At 40.4% G+C, this 19,154-nt stretch overlaps 2 protein-coding genes across 2 annotated transcripts in view; both read right to left on the bottom strand.

Moving 5' to 3' along the window:
• The window catches only part of grin2bb (glutamate receptor, ionotropic, N-methyl D-aspartate 2B-b), a gene marked incomplete at its 3' end in the record, with an annotated part of 126,993 nt that overhangs the window by 35,746 nt on the left and 72,093 nt on the right, over positions 1-19,154 (bottom strand). The gene's annotated exons all lie outside the window — the stretch shown is intronic.
• The window catches only part of septin3 (septin 3), a 178,817-nt gene continuing 170,514 nt past the window's right edge, over positions 10,852-19,154 (bottom strand). The window contains exon 12 of the transcript XR_014569220.1: positions 10,852-10,861. The gene's annotated coding sequence lies outside the window, so the exon portion shown is untranslated. The remainder of the gene's footprint in view (positions 10,862-19,154) is intronic.

Raw genomic sequence — 19,154 nt, 5'->3', positions numbered from 1 at the left:
ACTACACTTCAGACTTCAACATTTTAGGACAGCAAGTTTAGGCTATTTTTAACCATAGTGTGGTGTAGTGAAGAAGAGTTCAGGACCAGGAAATGCTAATCCTAACAATGTCCATTGCTCAACACAATTCTAGTGTACTTTGTTAACTTATTTGGTCAAGTAGCAAGTACACAACCTTTGACTCTTCCGGCATCACTATCTAAAAACAATGTACTGAATTTGATCAATGTTTATGGACATTATTGGTATATTGAGTACAAATTATCTCGCTAGGTTGTGTGTGTGTGTGTGTGTGTGTGTGTGTGTAGGCAGAGAGTTTGTCTGCTTTATTCATGATAGCATTAAAATGACATATTTCAAGTTATTTCTTGAATTTACCATTTAGCCTGCTATCAATATTTCATATGTCATTTCATGGCCCTTCACCTTATTGGAACGTGCGCTCTATCGGATCAGTGCACTAATAGACATCTATTATATGTGCCTCTCACGTGCACGTTCAGTGCATTCTGTGTGTGATAATGCATTTTTCACGGCACTATTGACGTGTAGATTTCATCTTCATGAGGTTTTGTGAATGTACAAATTAATTCATTACGTTTTCGATGATGGCAGTGAGAAGACTCTGCTCATCTTGCTGCGTTTAGTAAAAAAAACAAATAATACAGATTGATGAATTGGTTTCACTATTAAAGCTTTTAATAATTTCTAGTGAATGTTGTGCCAGATTTCTCCGTGGAATAATCTATGACAATAAGAACTGTATTGAAACTGTACTGTAATGTATATACGCATAATATAACAAGACCTGTGCCCGTCGGCCACCGGCCTACTTGGAAACGATGCAAGTTGGGAACCTAGTATATTTGCGTATATTTGTACGTCATTAAATGTTCCAATGAATTGAAAATGGAGGACCAAGTCTTTGTGCTTTTTCTGGTTCTATCCTAAAGCAGCAGTTTCTTTTGTATTGACCTGTACTTTCTTTTGAAATGTACCCATTCTGCATACTGTGAAATACATTTATCAATCAATCAATCAATCAATGAAATACCTTTGTCATAGTCTGTCTGTGTCACTGTTGTGCCCATATTGTATATGGAGATCTCTGCATCTGTCTGCCTGTGTCTGAAGAGTGCAAACAGACTGTGAAAAGTGGACTGGTTAAATCTGGTTATTATGGTACGATCTTTTATCCTGTAACCCACTCAAAATATACTGCAAAGAGCAGTATTAATGTGCTTCAGGCAGTGCTTTTTTAATTAGTGAGCAATTAGGCACACACTTGACTTGTGTCAGAGTGTGTGAGCTCATGTGTGCTTTAATATTGTTGCTCAACATTCAAATTGCTTTCATTAACAGTGATTTAATGAACTTTAAATTCTAAGAGGATTTCTGTCATTTTTTGTCTTGTCTTGGATATGTTTTCCTATATGGCATCAAGGCACACACTTTTAACGATATGACCATATGGTTTGCGAGCTTGTATGTAGAATTGTATGTCTTCTATTTTCATCGTATGTTCAGCCCAGAATAGGGACACCAAGGTTTTATGTTAAAGACTGCTCAGGTGCCGTTTAGAACAACTAATGGAAACCGTCATTGTAGGTTTGTGTGGTGCAGCTGTTATTAAGCTGTGCTCACACTGTGAATGAGATGGGAGGCTTTCTGCTTGAGTCCATAGTGTTCCTCTCTCAAGACTCCACAGGTATCCGTGTGTGATCTCCCCGTCTCAGCACCAGTCCTGATTGGCCCAGATCATAATGGAGCTGTGAAGCCCTCGTTTCAATCACAGATCCCCCCAAGGTTTATACACCTTTCATGTCGCTGTAGTGTACGGCATCTGTGGTACACATCACTTCTGAATTCCAGAAAATAGAAATGGTGTAGGCCTTCATTCTGAGTTGTGAAATATTTCTATCTCAATTTAGTTTCAAGAATATAGCTATATCTGTGTTATTTGTCGGGAAGCGATGCTGCCAAAATACATATCTATGTTTATTCAGTTGTATAAATGTGTTTGATTCGATCTAGTGGAAAGGCTACTCACATTAGATTCTGATGGCTATCTGTTGTTAGCTTAGAGCCTTAGACCCTGCGCCATCTTGGTTGCACGCACGCACGCACGCACGCTTTCAGTCACTTTAGTCTCCAAAACCCCTCCCAGGCGGCATTTCTGGTCGAAACAGCGCTTATTGCACGGAGCCTGGCGGTCGCAGTAATGGTGCCTCTCATGCTCCAGGCAAACAATAACATCCCGTCTAGACAACCCACACACCATTAAGCTGACACAACATCCGGTCGCAGCGTTTTGGATCTTCAAAATAAGGGTTGAATGGCGCGATGTCCCGGCATGTTATTAATTCATTGTCACGTTTATTCCGGGTGGTGGGCTTATTATAATATTAAGTGCCGACACAGCTTATATATGTAACTGCATGTTGTGTTGTATATGCATAGTTGTTAGTGCTACTAAGGAAGTTCACTGCCTATACAGAAATACTCTGTGTTATATAAGAACAGAAATCCTCTTATCAACCAATTACAGTATCTCAGGGATGTAGATATTAATACGGTAAATTGGGGGGTAAAATGTGTTATGCTAACTACTATGAGGAATGCTTGTATACTAGTGGGGCACAAGTCAATAATTGAAGACAATGGCATGAGGAAGGAAGTATCAGATGTCGAGAGGCATGCTTTTAACCCTTGGCCTACAATTCACGGAAAAAACGGAATTAATCGAAAGATCTAAACCTCCCGTTAACGGAAAAAACGGAATGACAATCAATATCAGTTATCGCGGGGTCAAAAGAGCAAAAAATTATATTTTTTCGCTAATATCACTAATGTTGGATGTAATTTACCAAAAAACGGCCGAAATCCGCGTGATCGTGCGCTATCGTGCACGCGCGCCGTCTCTATGTGCGTCGCTGTAAAAAATGTGATATTTTGAGATCTTTTGGGGTTGATTTGAGGTAAATTTGACTTAGTTATGAAAAATATAGCATTAGCTTAGCAATCCGGACCAGCCAAGCTATTGACTAGGGTCAAAATACTACAGGTTGTTGTTGATCGTTGAACCGGAAGTGACTTAGGAAGATCTGTCTATTTTAGCCAAAATCAGCATAATGATGCTTTCCCGCCATCTGGTGGCGAATCGAGAGAATACATTTGCAATGAATGAAAAAAGAAAAACATCTCTTCAATCCACCAGATATTTCTTGTATGTTAAAACGATGAATTAAAAATATGCCAATTTGTTACCCAAACAAAAAAAATGGGGACTGGTAGTCCAAGGGTTAACAGGATACTAGCAGGATCGTGACTCAGTCCAATTCATTCTAAAATAAATGTAATGAACGGAGAGACATGGCGTTTGCGTAAGTCTTTATAATGTGTTAATAAGTACGGTTAAATACTCTGTCATAATGTGATACGCTTGTGCAGTCGCTAGATCTGTGAATTAATAGTATATGTTGTGTTTCTCTTGTGTTTCAGTTTATTACCTGCTAATGCCACTAACGCGACTAAAGTCGCGACCTCTGAATCTTGTGCTATTGATTAAAGAACAATTAGTTGTGGAAGCTATTGAACTATATCTAAACACGGGCCAGACGAGGCAAATAAGGCTTTTACTGTACACAAGTTTAGTAGAAGTGTGTTTGTACGTGTGTGAGTGTGTTATGAGATGGTAGTAATAAAATGGCCGGAAAATAAGTAATTGTTTGGGAGCCTTATTGCAACTTGGAGGAAGTGTGTGTTCGAGTAATATAACGGTGTGTGTTTAAATCACAAATTTACCCATACCTGTTTGTTACACCCCCATACGGCGGGTTGAATCAATAGTTAAACAAAGTTATGAAACAGCAAAGTTTAATTATATCCGTACATTCATCCTGGCGGGGAAACGGTTAATGTATAAAGTTTTATAGAACGTAAATATACGCCTATGGCTCAAAATGTGTTAACTTTGGTACTGTAAGTGCATTTTGACGCCAATACTTTTGTACTTTTAACTCAAGTAAAAGTTTGAATACAGGCCTGATTTTAACTAGTATTTTTACATACTGGCATTGCTACTTTTACAACCTCCACCAGCTCCTCCGGGCGGTGGAACCATTGATTTGTGACAGACACGATGATCTGACGTTACGTTAGCTCTTCAACACACAGACTGAGTGAGAGAAACATCTTCTCTCTTCATTTATTCCTCCGACTCTCTTTTTTTTTTCTTTCTCTCTTTTCGTACGACCCCCTCCTCCTCCCATGCACCACCCATCTCTCGGGTGAGATTACTGTTCCCATGGCAACGCAGCCAAAATGCATTAAACTTGCTGTTGGTTGTGGGTACCATGGTAACACGTTACGTTACATTCTACATGACATACCGCCGTTGTCAGGCGGGAAACCTTGTATCTCCATATTTCTAACTTTTTGTTTTTGTTAATTAATGAATGCCTGTACTTTGCCGTATGACGTGGTCGAGAAAAGGTTGCAAAAATAGCCGACCTATACAGTAGAAGCTGAGATGGTAAATATTTTTTTGCAATTTTTAGAAAACATTTAACAGGGAATGTACCAGCCGTTAAGTTTGTCCGTAGGCTTTTATAAATATTTAAGGAAATTATTAACAAGAGCTTGTGACTAAATAATAACTACACTGGATGCACTGGAACACAGAGGTTCTTTTTCCGTTTCATCTCCGTCGGGTGGAAACCTCATATGTGGTCAAATTTGACTGAGGGACTGCCATTGGAGTCTTTTGAATTTTAGTTTTTTTCATGTCATATGAAAGCAGGGAATCATAGCTTCAAATTGACATATTGTTTGTGCAGTTTGACCCACCAGTTTTAGAGAAATGGCTTATAGAGTAATGTCTTGCAGAAAACAGTGAGTTGAGAAAACAGGCTTGAATGGTTCACTTCTATGGACTCTAACATTACACCTAGCTACATGTTTAAGCATTTATTTCATATTTACATGTCGATTTCAGCTCTGATATTTATTTCAGACATGCTCTAGTATGGGAAGAGTCTGCCTGTGCTATTAACTCATTTTGGATAAAATATAAATAAATTCAGTTTTTCTCCTCTGGTGAAAAGCTGGAGGTTGCATGATGGCAGGCTCTCAGTCAAATCTGGTCAATTATGTCCAAAACACAGATTAGCATTAGAAAAGCATCGCTGCTTCGAGCTTGTAGATCTGAGACTATGATGCTTTTGTGCAACGCTGTAGTATGATCAAGTATAGGCCTGTCACAATTATTACAAAGTTATTTGAGATAATTGCAATTATTTCGGCATAATTGTCAAAATAAAAAAGCAAAAATAGCAGATCTACAAGCTTACAAGTATGTAGATCGGCTATTTCTGCAATGTTTACATTTTAGTATAAAATTATTAAATGTGTCAGTAATTTCTTGTGTCAGTAAGTTATTTTGAATATGTGTCATATCTGCCCTGTGCATTTTTTATTACGAGGCCTAAAAAGGCAAATTAAAATTTTATTCATATGTTGTCCAATGTTCCAACGCCAAAAACACGTTAATCTCAACTATTTGTAAGATAATTAATCGTAGACGTATTAATCGTCAACTTAAATTTGTAATCAAGTAGGACGGCAATTTACGAGATGGGAGGTTTCTGTTTGACAGTGTCGATGTCCTGAAAAGTAACGCTTTTGGACATACAAGGTTTGTGCCCGACAGCACCTGATACTAACGATGGTGTTGAGTACCTCCCTCTGTTCCTCTCTGGGAAGGGTGTTAATACCAACCGCATGTGACAGGTGGACACGCGCACACGCACACACACACGCACACACACACACACACACACACACACACACACACACACACACACACACACACACACACACACACACACACACACACACACACACACACACACACACACACACACACACACACACACACACACACACACACGGCCATACTTCTGACCTCATTCCATGGGTCATATGTACAGTATACCAGCGGTGCAAACTAATGGATTTAACACTTGAGTGTCTGTGAGGTCTTTCTGACCCATTTTGAAATTTTGAAGTTGATTATCTTTGCCCATGAAGCTCTGACGAAATTTCCTCTTCCATGACTTTTCCTAAATATTCGATTAAAAATAAATATATATATATATTTGTTTTTAAGGGCCGCTAGCCCCTTCTAAAACAGCTTTTGTCCCCACACGTCTCAATTTTGCCATTGACAATGAACGGAGAAATTACATCAGAATTCCACTATAAAGCTACAAAGCTTTTTTCTTTTTGGACATCTTTTTTTCATACCCTGTCTACGGTTCTTGGTTCTTCAGTCCCTCCCTGCCCATTGATTGCTATATTTCTTACTTCATCTTTAATTTCCAATATTATTATTACTACTGTTCAGAGTTGGGGTCCGTTACTCATAAAAGTAAGGCACTACATATTACATATTACTTTTGAAAAAAGTAATGCCTTACATTACTTTATTACTCCCTGGAGAAAGTAACTAGTTACATTACTCATTACATTACTTTTGCGTTACTCCATAAAATCGCATGTCACATTGTCACATAATTTACCACTTAACAAATCTTTATAATCCTAACAAGGAGGACATACACAACATCTTTCTTTATGCTCTTTACCAGGTTGTGGAGGAATAAAACAAAATGGGCCTTTCCAAAACGGTCTAGTGCAGTGGTTCTCTTGACCTTGTAAAACTTTTTCTATGCAAACTTCTAATCAATTCTTCAATCAATCAAATCAAATATATTCAAATAAAAATAATGAGACTGAGAGAAATCAGTAGCCTATATGTTCACAGTGCTTTAGGATCCCTTTCTTTATGATGTGGAGTTCCCTGCTCCATGCTCATTAAATGTAGTTTTTCATGTCGGCATATTTGGTTTATTCATCTCTGCATTAACTAACTAGTGATTGTGACTCTGAGAGCACATACATTCTACAACAAACAAGACCCTCCCAGCTGGCAGTGTTGCCAGGTTTTGGAAGAGAAACAAGCAGCCATGTCTATGAAAACAAGCCCAAAAGAAGCCTGACTAGGCTATTATAATACAAGCCCAAAGTCGCTTATAATAAGCGGACATGGCAACACCCCAACTGCTCCGTCTCTGTGACAGTGGGGGTGACGGTGAGAGAGATGCTGTGAGCACTGAGCAGTGCTGCTGCGGAGATTTTAATACCGAAACGACGTAAATTTGACATGTTCTAGTCCGCGACTCCAGCGCACCATTACTGTTCATGTTCAACTCATCTCCGTTGTGTGCATTAGTCCAAAGCAACACTGCTGAAAGCAGCCACATGACGCAATTAAGTAACGAGTAACTGCAGCACTAAAGCGACCAGTAACTGTAGTGTGATTATCAATTTTGGAGGAGTAGTGTCGTTATATTACTCGCTACCGACCAAAGTAGTGTCGTTACAGTAACGAGATTTTCCGTTACTCGTTACACCCAACTCTGCTACTGTTACACACTGAATTTTGCTTCTCTCTATAATTCTCCCCTCAGGGTGGGTGGATGGGAGGGTAAATCTGTGTTGAACATGTTTTGTACTGTTCCTTTTGTGTCTTTGTATGTCCAGTATTTTAATGGAAAAAAGGTTAAAAATTCCACTGTAAATATGATGTAAATTAAACATCAAAACATTAAACGCCATTGACATTGAACGGAAAATGTACATCATATGTAAACGAGCAAATCAGCTAACCAATCAGAGGCAACAGGCATTCTGATTAGCCAGTAGGGGATGATGCATGATGATGTATGATGATAAGAGCTGATATTTCCGCTAAATATGACGTAAATTAAACATCGAAACATTAAACGCCATTGACATTGAAGGGAAAACTTACGTCATATGTAAACGAGCAAATTGGCTAACCAATCACATGTTGGTGGGAGCACTTGACCAATAAGGGACCACTTTATGTACATTATATATGGTATGGCCATACCATTATGGTATGGTATGGCACTGGTCAGTCTGCAATGACATGCATAAGATCTGGTCATCCAGGCTTAGTAAGATGTTAAAAGTAAAAATATTTAGGACAACCGTTGAGCCGATTCTACTCTATGGCTCCGAGACATGGACACTTTTAAAGAAATTAGAGAAACCCAATGGATGGCACCCACCTTCTAATGTGAGCGCAAAATCTGTCTTGGAAGAGCCACCCATCGACTAATCTAATATACTGTACAGCAACCTTCTCCGTGTTTCTTCACTAGTCTGATCCAGAAGAACACAGTTTGCCGGCCACTGCTACAGAGCTGACAATGAGGTTATCTTCCCTTCTTCTCTGGAGTCCTGCCTCAAAGCAGACCAGAGGTAGAAAACTGTCGTTCCCTGATATCATCGCTAGGTACACATGCATCAGTAAGCAGGAACTGGGGATGGCAATGAAGGACCGGAAAGTCTGGCGTGGCATTGTGAAATCCATGACCTCGACCTCGGTCGAAAAATGATGATGATGTACATTATGTAGCAATGTCAAATGTCCGCTAACATAAATTGCGCCCCTCATTTCACATGGGTGTGATTTTTTTTAAATAAATGTAGGCATACTTATACCATCTCTGCCTATTTGTTTCCGGTCAAAATGACCCCTGTCACCCTTCCTCCCCCACGGGAGTGGACTCCACCAGGGCAGGTCAGGTTGTGGCCTCCTGGTGGCGCTATAATAGGCCAATGTGAAAAGGGTGCCATTTCTTCTTACGCCTTGGATGGCAATTGGATGATTTTGATGAAATGTTTTTTGCAAAAATCCACCTGTTGGTGGCACTATAATAGGCCAATGTGAAAAGGGTGGGATATATTCCTGAGCCTAGTAGGAAAGTCTGTGAAAGATTTCACGAAATATTGCACGCTGCGTTCATGATTTGAGGCTTTTTATTCAAAATGGGCCATTCCTGCAAATCCAATGTTAGCCAATGGAATATGAAATATCTGACAGATTCGCCTTGAACACATGATTATAGAGATACTGTGTAATGATTTGTGGGAATGTTTTTCAAAAGTCAGCCTCCTGGTGGCGCTATAACAGGCCGTTTTGGAAAATTTGGGGCAGAAGTTCATCGTTGGAATCCAGGGAATGTGTGTGCAAAATTTGGCATCGACCGGGTTAACGGTGCCGGAGATTAGCTGTACACAAACGGACGGACGGACACACGGACACAAGGACTCACACACGGACTCTCACACACACACACACACACACACACACACACACACACACACACACACACACACACACACACATACACACACACACACACACACACACGGACGGAGTGCAAAACATACTCTCCCCATGCCTTCGGCCCGGTGGAGACAATAACATTGCAGGAAAAAAAGGTATTTTTGACCGTAAGTCAGCTTGTGTGGTAGCTGGCCTTACTTCAGTCATGCGAGTGTTAATCGATTATATATTAAAATAAGAGAACGCTAATCTATCTTAATCTATCCCTATTTTAGGCATTTCATTATAGAAGAGCTTCAAAAAATGTAAAAGAAACCGGCCCGGACCGCTGGCTTAGTGGTTCGGGCACCTATAGGCTCCATTGCAGCCTAACAGCGTGTCACAGGTCGCGACGAGTCCCGATCGCGACGACGTTTGCTGTGTTAACTCATTGACTAGCAGATTTATCTCTCGCTGCATTTAGCTTCTGCCAGGCTCAGATAGGTGAACCAATAGCATCCACTGCCGTGATCCCAGTGGCACCCACTTCAAATGACCCTCTATACCAGAAAGCACGCTGGCTGGGCCAGGATACTTCAAATGACCCTCTATACCAGAAAGCACGCTGGCTGGGTCGGGATACTTCAAATGACCCTCTATACCAGAAAGCACGCTGGCTGGGCCAGGATACTTCAAATGACCCTCTATACCAGAAAGCACACTGGCTGGGCCAGGATACTTCAAATGTACTGTTTTATAGAATCCAAGTAATGCTTTAACAACAGCGACACGCTCGTAGTAGGTTCACTAGGTTGTGCTCCAGGAGCTCCCGCTCCGGTGTTTCAACTGGATCAAAGACACAGCTGTCATAGACTCATAGCCCAACAGACACAGCAGTCATACAGGTCGATTTTGAAGGTGCAGTTTACCAGGTCGTGATACATAAATTGGCCTCGCTCTGCGCACATTCGTATTATGAAAGGCATATCGGCCCGTGTTGAACGCACTCGGCCCGTGTTGAACGCACACACATTTGGCATACCGCGTCCCTGAATATTTTAGCATTGTGGGAGTGTCCATATGTTAATTATTCTCGCTTTGCGCAATTTGCTATTAAGCCCCTTGACCTAAAGACACTCAGCGCATAACGATTAGACGTGGGTCTGACCACCTCATAAACGCAAAAAGCACTGTTTGATTTGACACTTGAGCGGCTCTGGAAGGCTGGTAGAGTGTTGCCATGTCTGTTTATTATAAGCGGCTTATTTTTCTGTAAAGTTGCTTTGTGTGGTTGCTTTTCTTGTTTCTAAAGTGGTTATTTGGGCTTTTCTCCTAATGTTGTTTAAACCAGTGATCGTCACACAGCACATTCCCATGTCAAGGATCCCCAGATGAATGCATTTGCCCAACTAAGGACAGCTAATCCAAAAATTAAATAAAAAGATTACTTTTGAAAATAGCAGATCTATACCAGCTCACAATGCATCACATTCATTCATTAAAACTATGAACTCTGACTGCAGGGGGATATATAATGATCATTATAACAATGTGCAAGAACATATTTAAAAAGAAGGAAGAACTTTATATTTGTGGACAATCAAAATATGTTTTTTTATTTTAATGTGGTGTCATTCAAATTAATCTGGATATGGCAGACTCACTATTTAGAAAATAAAAACATGGCACTTCATTTAAAATAGGTTACAGACCCCTGTTATATGCGCTTATTTTTATAGACCTATTTACTTGTTTCTATGAGACATGGCAGTCTTGCGTCTTTTTAAAAAAAATGTTGAGATTAGAAACGGCCATAATTCTTTCATTTCTCAACCTTAAAAATAAATAAAAACATCTCCATAATCCGTGGGAAATGTGCTTTCATATGCTGTATCACACCCGATTCAAGTCTTCTTCAATAAAATGCTACGAGCGAACTCAGCGAAGACCATATACATCGGGGCCACAGCATTACGCAGCACGCATTCAACTCATTCCTTCGTCGTGACTTGAATGAAATAAAATATAATAAACGTTATTTTACTGGTGTTTTTCAATAGAAACAAATAAAGAGCGTGTGTAGGCTACTGTGTGCAAGTGCAACAGTGCATATACATGCATGCACTAGGCTATATTTCTTCCGTGTCGGGATGGTGATTGAGCTCTTCAAGTTCACAGCCCGTTTGGTCTTTCATAAAAAAACGTTGATATTAGCCTATAAACACTCATGGTTCTCTCATTTCTCAACCGTTTTATTAAATGTAAAAATCTCCATATTCCTTATGAATCTTGCTTTCATTCGCTGTATGGTACATGGTTCTATCGTTATCGAATTAATTAATTACGCATGGATTGGCAATTTGCCAATATGCTGCTATCTACTCGCAATTCCATTCCGATCTGAAAGGTGGGTCTGTTCTTTTGAGGCATAAAGGTGACAGCATGCAGTGCAATAGGAATAATTAACCCAAATGTGACAAAGGCATGTCATGTCTTCTATGGTGCCAGCCTGAAGAAATGTCATACCACGACCCCCAAAGTGCGCATTCCGTATGTGACATCAGCTGACTGGTAAAGAGAATAGTACGGACATGTTGATTGGGTACGTCTCAAACACGCCTTAAACACACCCATGACTAATTCAAGGCCGTTTTGCGCACTCCGCGGGGTGTCAAAAGCGCTTCTTAACATGCCCAAAATTGCAATATGACATACTACACGCCCCCAGATCATAATACTGTAATTAGATTAGTAATATAGAAGTAAGTAACATAGAAGTCCTAAATCGACCCCATAGACTCATAGCCCAACAGACACAGCAGTCATAGGGGTTGATTTAGGACTTCTATTTTACTTACTTCTATATTACTAATCTAATTACAGTATTATGATCTGGGGGCGTGTGGTATGTCATATTGCAATTTTGGGCATGTTAAGAAGCGCTTTTGACACCCCGCGGAGTGCGCAAAACGGCCTTGAATTAGTCATGGGTGTGTTTAAGGCGTGTTTGAGACGTACCCAATCAACATGTCCGTACTATTCTATTTACCAGTCAGCTGATGTCACATACGGAATGCGCACTTTGGGGATCGTGGTATTACATTTCTTCAGGCTGGCACCATAGAAGACATGACATGCCTTTGTCACATTTGGGTTAATTATTCCTATTGCACTGCATGCTGTCACCTTTATGCCTCAAAATAACAGACCCACCTATACCTTTCAGATCGGAATGGAACTGCGAGTAGATAGCAGCATATTGGCAAATTGGCAATCCATGCGTAATGTTCCCAGAATCGTCTAACCCCCGAACATTCAAGTTCGTTTGATATTGTTTAATTCGATAACGATAGAACCATGTACCATACAGCGAATGAAAGCAAGATTCCTAAGGAATATGGAGATTGTTACATTTAATAAAACGGTTGAGAAATGAGAGAACCATGAGTGTTTATAGGCTAATATCAACGTTTTTTTCTGAAAGACAAACGGGCTGTGAACTTGAAGAGCTCAATCACCATCCCGACACGGAAGAAATATAGCCTAGTGCATGCATGTATATGCACTGTTGCACTTGCACACAGTAGCCTACACACGCTCTTTATTTGTTTCTATTGAAAAAAAAACAGTAAAATAACGTTTATTATATTTTATTTCATTCAAATCACGAGGAAGGAATGAGTTGAATGCGTGCTGCGTAATGCTGTGGCCCCGATGGTATGGTCTTCGCTGAGTTCGCTCGTAGCATTTTATTTAAGAAGACTTGAATCGGGTGTGACAGCGTATGAAAGCAAAGTTCCCAAGGATTATGGAGATGTTTTTATGTTTTTATGTTAAATGTAAGAATTATGGCCGTTTCTAATCTCAACATTTTTACCAAAGAAAGCCTCTCTCTTTGCCCAGCAGAGAGCAGCTGTTGCAGTGTTGCCATGTCCCATAGAAACAACTAAATAGGTCTATAAAAATAATCCCAAAAGAAGCGCATATAACAGGGGTCTGTAACCTATTTTAAATGAAGTGCCATGTTTTTATTTTCTAAATAGTGAGTCTGCCATATCCAGATTAATTTGAATGACACCACATTCAAATAAAAAAACATATTTTGATTGTCCACAAATATAAAGTTCTTCCTTCTTTTTAAATATGTTCTTGCACATTGTTATAATGATCATTATATATCCCCCTGCAGTCAGAGTTCATAGTTTTAATGAATGAATGTGATGCATTGTGAGCTGGTATAGATCTGCTATTTTCAAAAGTAATCTTTTTATTTAATTTTTGGATTAGCCGTCCTTAGTTGGGCAAATGCATTCATCTGGGGATCCTTGACATGGGAATGTGCTGTGTGAGGATCACTGGTTTAAACAACATTAGGAGAAAAGCCCAAATAACCACTTTAGAAACAAGAAAAGCAACCACAGAAAGCAACTTTACAGAAAAATAAGCCGCTTATAATAAACAGACATGGCAACACTCTAGCAGCCTCACAGAGCCGCTCAAGTGTCAAATCAAACAGTGCTTTTTGCGTTTATGAGGTGGTCAGACCCACGTCTAATCGTTATGCGCTGAGTGTCTTTAGGTCAAGGGGCTTAATAGCAAATTGCGCAAAGCGAAAATAATTAACATATGGACACTCCCACAATGCTAAAATATTCAGCAACGCGGTAAGCCATAATGTGTGTGCGTTTAACACGGGCCAGTGCGTTCAACACGGGCCGATATGCCTTTCATAATACGAATGTGCGCAGAGCGAGGCCAATTTATGTATTTCCCAAACGCACCTTCAAAATCTACCCAATAGACTCAGCAGTCATAGACAGCAGTCAGAGCCCAACAGGGCGAGCCGAGCATGGGAGAAGAAAATTACAGTCTGGATTCTAATGTTTGACAGCTTGTTTGTAAACGCCTTATATGCCACGAAGTTGCGGAATCTGTATTATTTTTACACCTGCAACAGCTACAGTAGTTATAATTTTCTGTTTTTCAGAATTCGCATTTTCCTCCGAGTCCGCATAGTGGACAGCTCTCTGCAGAATCCATTCAGAATATAATGATATATGCACGCACCACTCCGCCGCCTCTCCCCCACAACAACGGATAACCACGCCTACTTTAGATCTGAATTCTGATCAAATAAATGTGAGTAAATTATCCACCTCTGCTCACAACAAGTATGCTACACGGACCCTTTCCGTGCTCCTTGCATCCATCCACACTATTTATTGATTTCTCTGCTGGGTTGTTTCGGAGGCAAAGCGTCGCCATGGTGATTGTAGCCCACGGAACCAGAAAGAGAGAGAGTGAGAGTGAGAGAGAGAGAGAGAGAGAGAGAGAGAGAGAGAGAGAGAGAGAGAGAGAGAGAGAGAGAGAGAGATGGGAGTAGAAAGAGAGATGATTCCAGTTTATCTGCTTGCACTTGTTGACATATATATGCTGATATGTATTCACAGTCAGAGGCACTTAATGCACTCTCCGCTGCACCTCTGCTCTCTCTCTCTCAGCTTGTCACTATCTTTGACTCACTCAGCACCTCCCCTTATATCCGTATATTTATAATTGGTTTGTGTAGCGGTGTCACACACTGAACATAGCAGATCTACAAGCAGTAGATGAAGGGCTGGGCTTTTTATATATCTCTGCTGTCAGGCAGAAACCAACATTACGTGGTTAATCAGACTAATAGATTTTTGTAAATTATTTAAAAAAAAACTAAATCTATTCTAATTTACCTGTGTACATGAGCACGATTAAGACGATTATTGGTTCTAAATATCAGTTTCGATATTTTTTTCGGTTAATTGCTACGCTATTTTTGGGACAGTGGAGTACGACTTAGATACAGGCTTCATTCCCTCGCTCGTCTTTTCTGCTTACTGTATCAGGTGTCATTATAGTGTATGTTTCAGCTGATCTTCTTGTAAAAGCTCAGTTCAGATCAGCTGTGCAACCTTTACAACATATAAACAAGCAGGGCTGAGGATGGTGGAGTTGAAATGCTTTGGTAATACAGTAGGTGTCAGGATGATTCAGTACTGTAAAGCATGTGTGATCATGGCTTATGCTACTGTACACCGTTACATAATTTCTTCCTCTTCTTTCGCTCTGTATTTGTGGGCAGACTTGGCACATACAATGATACATTGCAATAAGGCTGCAGCTGTCCATTATCAAGGGACCAAGCCGGAAGGGCCTATAGGTCCCATATTGAATTTGGTTGGTGGTTCTTTGTCTTCCGCCAAAAATAACAGTTCTAGCTGAACCGTGTTGTCGGTTTTCACGAAACTTGGCAATATTATGGTAGAGGGCTACGCAAAGTCCACGACCATTGGTCAAAGGGTGGCACTATACTATAGCACTCAATTGAAAATGCTAACTTTTAACAGGGTATGTGCCTGGAAGAGCTCTCAGATCCTCTGGATCTGGTCTCTTAGATGTTCCAAAGGCTATACCAAAAACTAAAAGACAAGGACACGCAGCATTCAGTTATTATGGTCCTAAAATGTGGAACAGACTGGCTGTGAACCTATGACTTTCTGAATCCATGGACAGTATTCAAATAAAAAAGACACACCTTTTTAGCATTGCCTTTAACTAGGTCATATTATGAATCCATTGTTTATTCTTGTCTATTATTAATTCAATGTTTGATTTAGATTTTCTCCATAAATGTTTTAAAAGTTTTTTTTTCTATCTTTGTAATCTGTGATTTTTTAATCTGTGAAGCACATTGGGTTGCACTTGCTGTAAGAAATGTGCTACAGTATATAAATAAAGTTTTGATTGATTGATTGATTGATTGATTGACTGATTGATTGATTGAACAGAGCCAGACATGTTTATCCAAGTAGGCTACATCATTTATTTTGATATTCCCCAATCCCGCTGTCATTGCATGTTTATTTTTATTTTTTTATAATTTATATTTTTTGTCCCACGATTTTGTAACCCATTTTTCACCCCTGTGTCAATCATCCTGTGATGTGATCCTGGGCTCTACACACCCTCCGCCAACCTAGGGAGAGCAACGGACTTAACTCATGCTTCCTTCATGCTTGAGTGTCCAAGTTGCTCCTTTACACCTGACAGGGGGAAGTTTTCCTGGTTGGACGTAGCGCGTGGAAGGAGCACGTTATTCCAACCAGTTCCTTTCCCCTCCATCAGGCTGGCCAGGGGGAGGCATGTCATTGCATGTCATTGCATGTTGACTCCTAGTATACACGTAGGCTAGGATGCATTTTATCACCATTAATACCAGTGGCGTTGTGGCCATGCGCGCCCGGCCGGTGAGAAGGTGAAATGGGCAGTAGCCGGCCACTGCACAGGTGGTTCTTAAAGGCCTTTAAGAAACACCAGAGACCGACACCTGTGCATGTTTCAGGTGAACTATACTCCGGAGTAGTTCACGCGAAAAAAAATTGGCTGGGGACACCCGGAAATGCTTTGGTCATGTCTCGCGACCCCCGCCCTACCACCCCCTCCCCACCCCAATACAAACTGACTGCAAAAAATAACCTTAATAATAGAGAAAATATATCATAAATGAATACTGAAAAAAACAGATATAATCATTAAGGAAATTGTATTGACACCACAAATCCTAGTCTTCATGGAGTGTGTAATTGATAAAAATATTGAAAAAGATTGAAAATAAGCAATTTCTTGGGTGAACTACTCCTACAGTATAAGTACAGTAGACTACAGTGGAAGTCGTCTCTGTAAGCGATGTATATTTCACCTAACCAGAAATAGCTTCTTCTCTTCACATTGGCGACAGCTAGTTTCGGGACCTACAGTACAGTATGACTAAATAAACACATCTGCCATCTGATTAGTCGTTGCACATTGTCACTTAAATCCAGTTGCTGCTTATGAGATAACGCCATGTTACACACTGGGAGGCAATAACTGGAGCCCCGATGGAATGCATTAAATTCAATGAGAGCCAGGTGGACAAGCCAATGAATAAACACTGTAGGTCTGTTAGGAAGATTATTTGCAATATATCTCTTACACATATCTCTTGTTTTTCGATGTGTTCACTGCTCATTGTATAATTTTTTGAGGTATCTCAAAAGCACAGACTGGGCGATATATTCGCAGGTGTTGACTGGAAACTGTCAATAGACAGTCAAGCCATGACAGCTGGTGTTTTATAGTGTTTTAATCAGTTTTCATGTAGACAGAGATTCATGTTTTTACGTGCTTGTGTAGACTGGAAAAAAAATAACAAAGTGAAATCACAGCAACCAATTTGTTCACCAGTGCAATTCCTCGTTGACATAAATCTAATAATTTAATTAAAGTGCTGGTCAAATGCTATTTCATCTTTGTCTTTGTGAATGAATAAGTCGACCCGTATGAGATAAACAAATTATCGGCTGGCATTAGTCGTCGACGTTGACAGCCTGTGTGATAATCTACAGTATACAATATGATGTGTGCAGTACGCCTATAATCTGAGTGTAGAGTACTGTATGTACAAAGCTCCGAGACCTGGGGCTACAACACCGAAGCATTTGCGAGTGGATACACAGATTTCTGTCAAACTGACATCAGGTGGTGCGAATGGGCAGCATCACATCTGACCCCCTGACCCTAAACACTGGAGCACCTCAGGGATGCGTGCTGAGCCCTCTCCTCTATACTCCCTGTACATGTATGACTGCACAGCCATGTACACACCACTCCCTGGCTGTATAGCTGAGCTCAAGGTGTATGCTTGGGCATGACCGCACAACCTTAACTAACTGTTTATAAGTATATCATGCACAGTATACATCTGCTGCTATGCTCACGCACCCTATTTACAGTATATCTTATCTCAGGCACCATGTAAATACAGTATGTAGATATTTCTTTCCTTTCTCCCTTCCACCACTCTTCTTCTTCCCTTTCTTACTTACCTACGAAATAACAATACGATTCACCGATGCACAAAACAATGCATAAAAACGAATTTCACCCACTTCTGAAAACCTGTGATGAGACAATAAAGCTGATTCTGAACTATGTATATTATGTTCAGTATTTTCAGTATGCTGCTTCTACAGTGCATGCTGCAGTGAATAAAAAAGATTACACCTGTGTGACCTGCCTTTTCTGTAATCTCAGTCTGTTCACTCTGTGTCTTATTGGCGGGCAGTTCAGAAACCCGCATAGAGATCTGAGATAGATAGATAGATCTGAGCTTTCCACAGGCCTCCTCTGGGACACAGAGTGAGTAGACATAAAACATTTAATACAGCGAGATGACGTCTTACGTTACCATAAACAATAGACTTGGCTGGGACGGTACATTTATATTAGGCTCTAAACAAACATTAAAAGTCCATAGACTTGGCATTGCCATGCTAGCACCCCTCCAAAAGCGGCATTTAAACCTATGAAGATACAGTTTAGGCCGGATGTGGTCTTTAAAGTGAAGGAACATGTTGCATTGCTTTCTTATTGGCTGCCTTTCCCACAACGCTGCTCGCCTGAAGCTAAGGGTCACAACGTAGGACAGTAAATCAAGCATAACATAACAAGGTGCAAACAATTGCAACTGAGGGGCATGTTAGCGCTGCGAATCAGTGCTGAGGAATCCATAATGTTCACTCCCTAACCCGCTTGAGTGGTGTAGCATATTGTTGCTGTTGGGCACAAAACCATTTCAACTTTTTCTTGTGGTTGTGTGGAAATGACTGGTGCCATGCAAAAGTATTTTCACAATTTGTGAAACATTTTGAAAGCGGTTCAGTGGGGATGCACACGCATGCATTAGACACATCAACGGAATGACATGCGGAAACAACGGTGGGACATGCGGTTGAACATGCGCTGCTCCCGTGCTTGTGGTTAGGGTTAGGGTTTGAGGTACAGTAGGTTGTCGGTCTAATGACAGTCGGACAAATAGTATGTCTAAACTAAAGCCTGTACCCGTTCAGTATATCTGTGGGGTTTTATAAATAAT

The sequence above is a fragment of the Protomyctophum parallelum genome (genome assembly GCF_964188405.1).
Source record: "Protomyctophum parallelum genome assembly, chromosome: 5".
Taxonomy (NCBI): domain Eukaryota; kingdom Metazoa; phylum Chordata; class Actinopteri; order Myctophiformes; family Myctophidae; genus Protomyctophum; species Protomyctophum parallelum.
The sequence above is the reverse complement of the archived record's forward strand: the minus strand, read 5'-3'. Positions and strand labels throughout refer to the sequence as shown.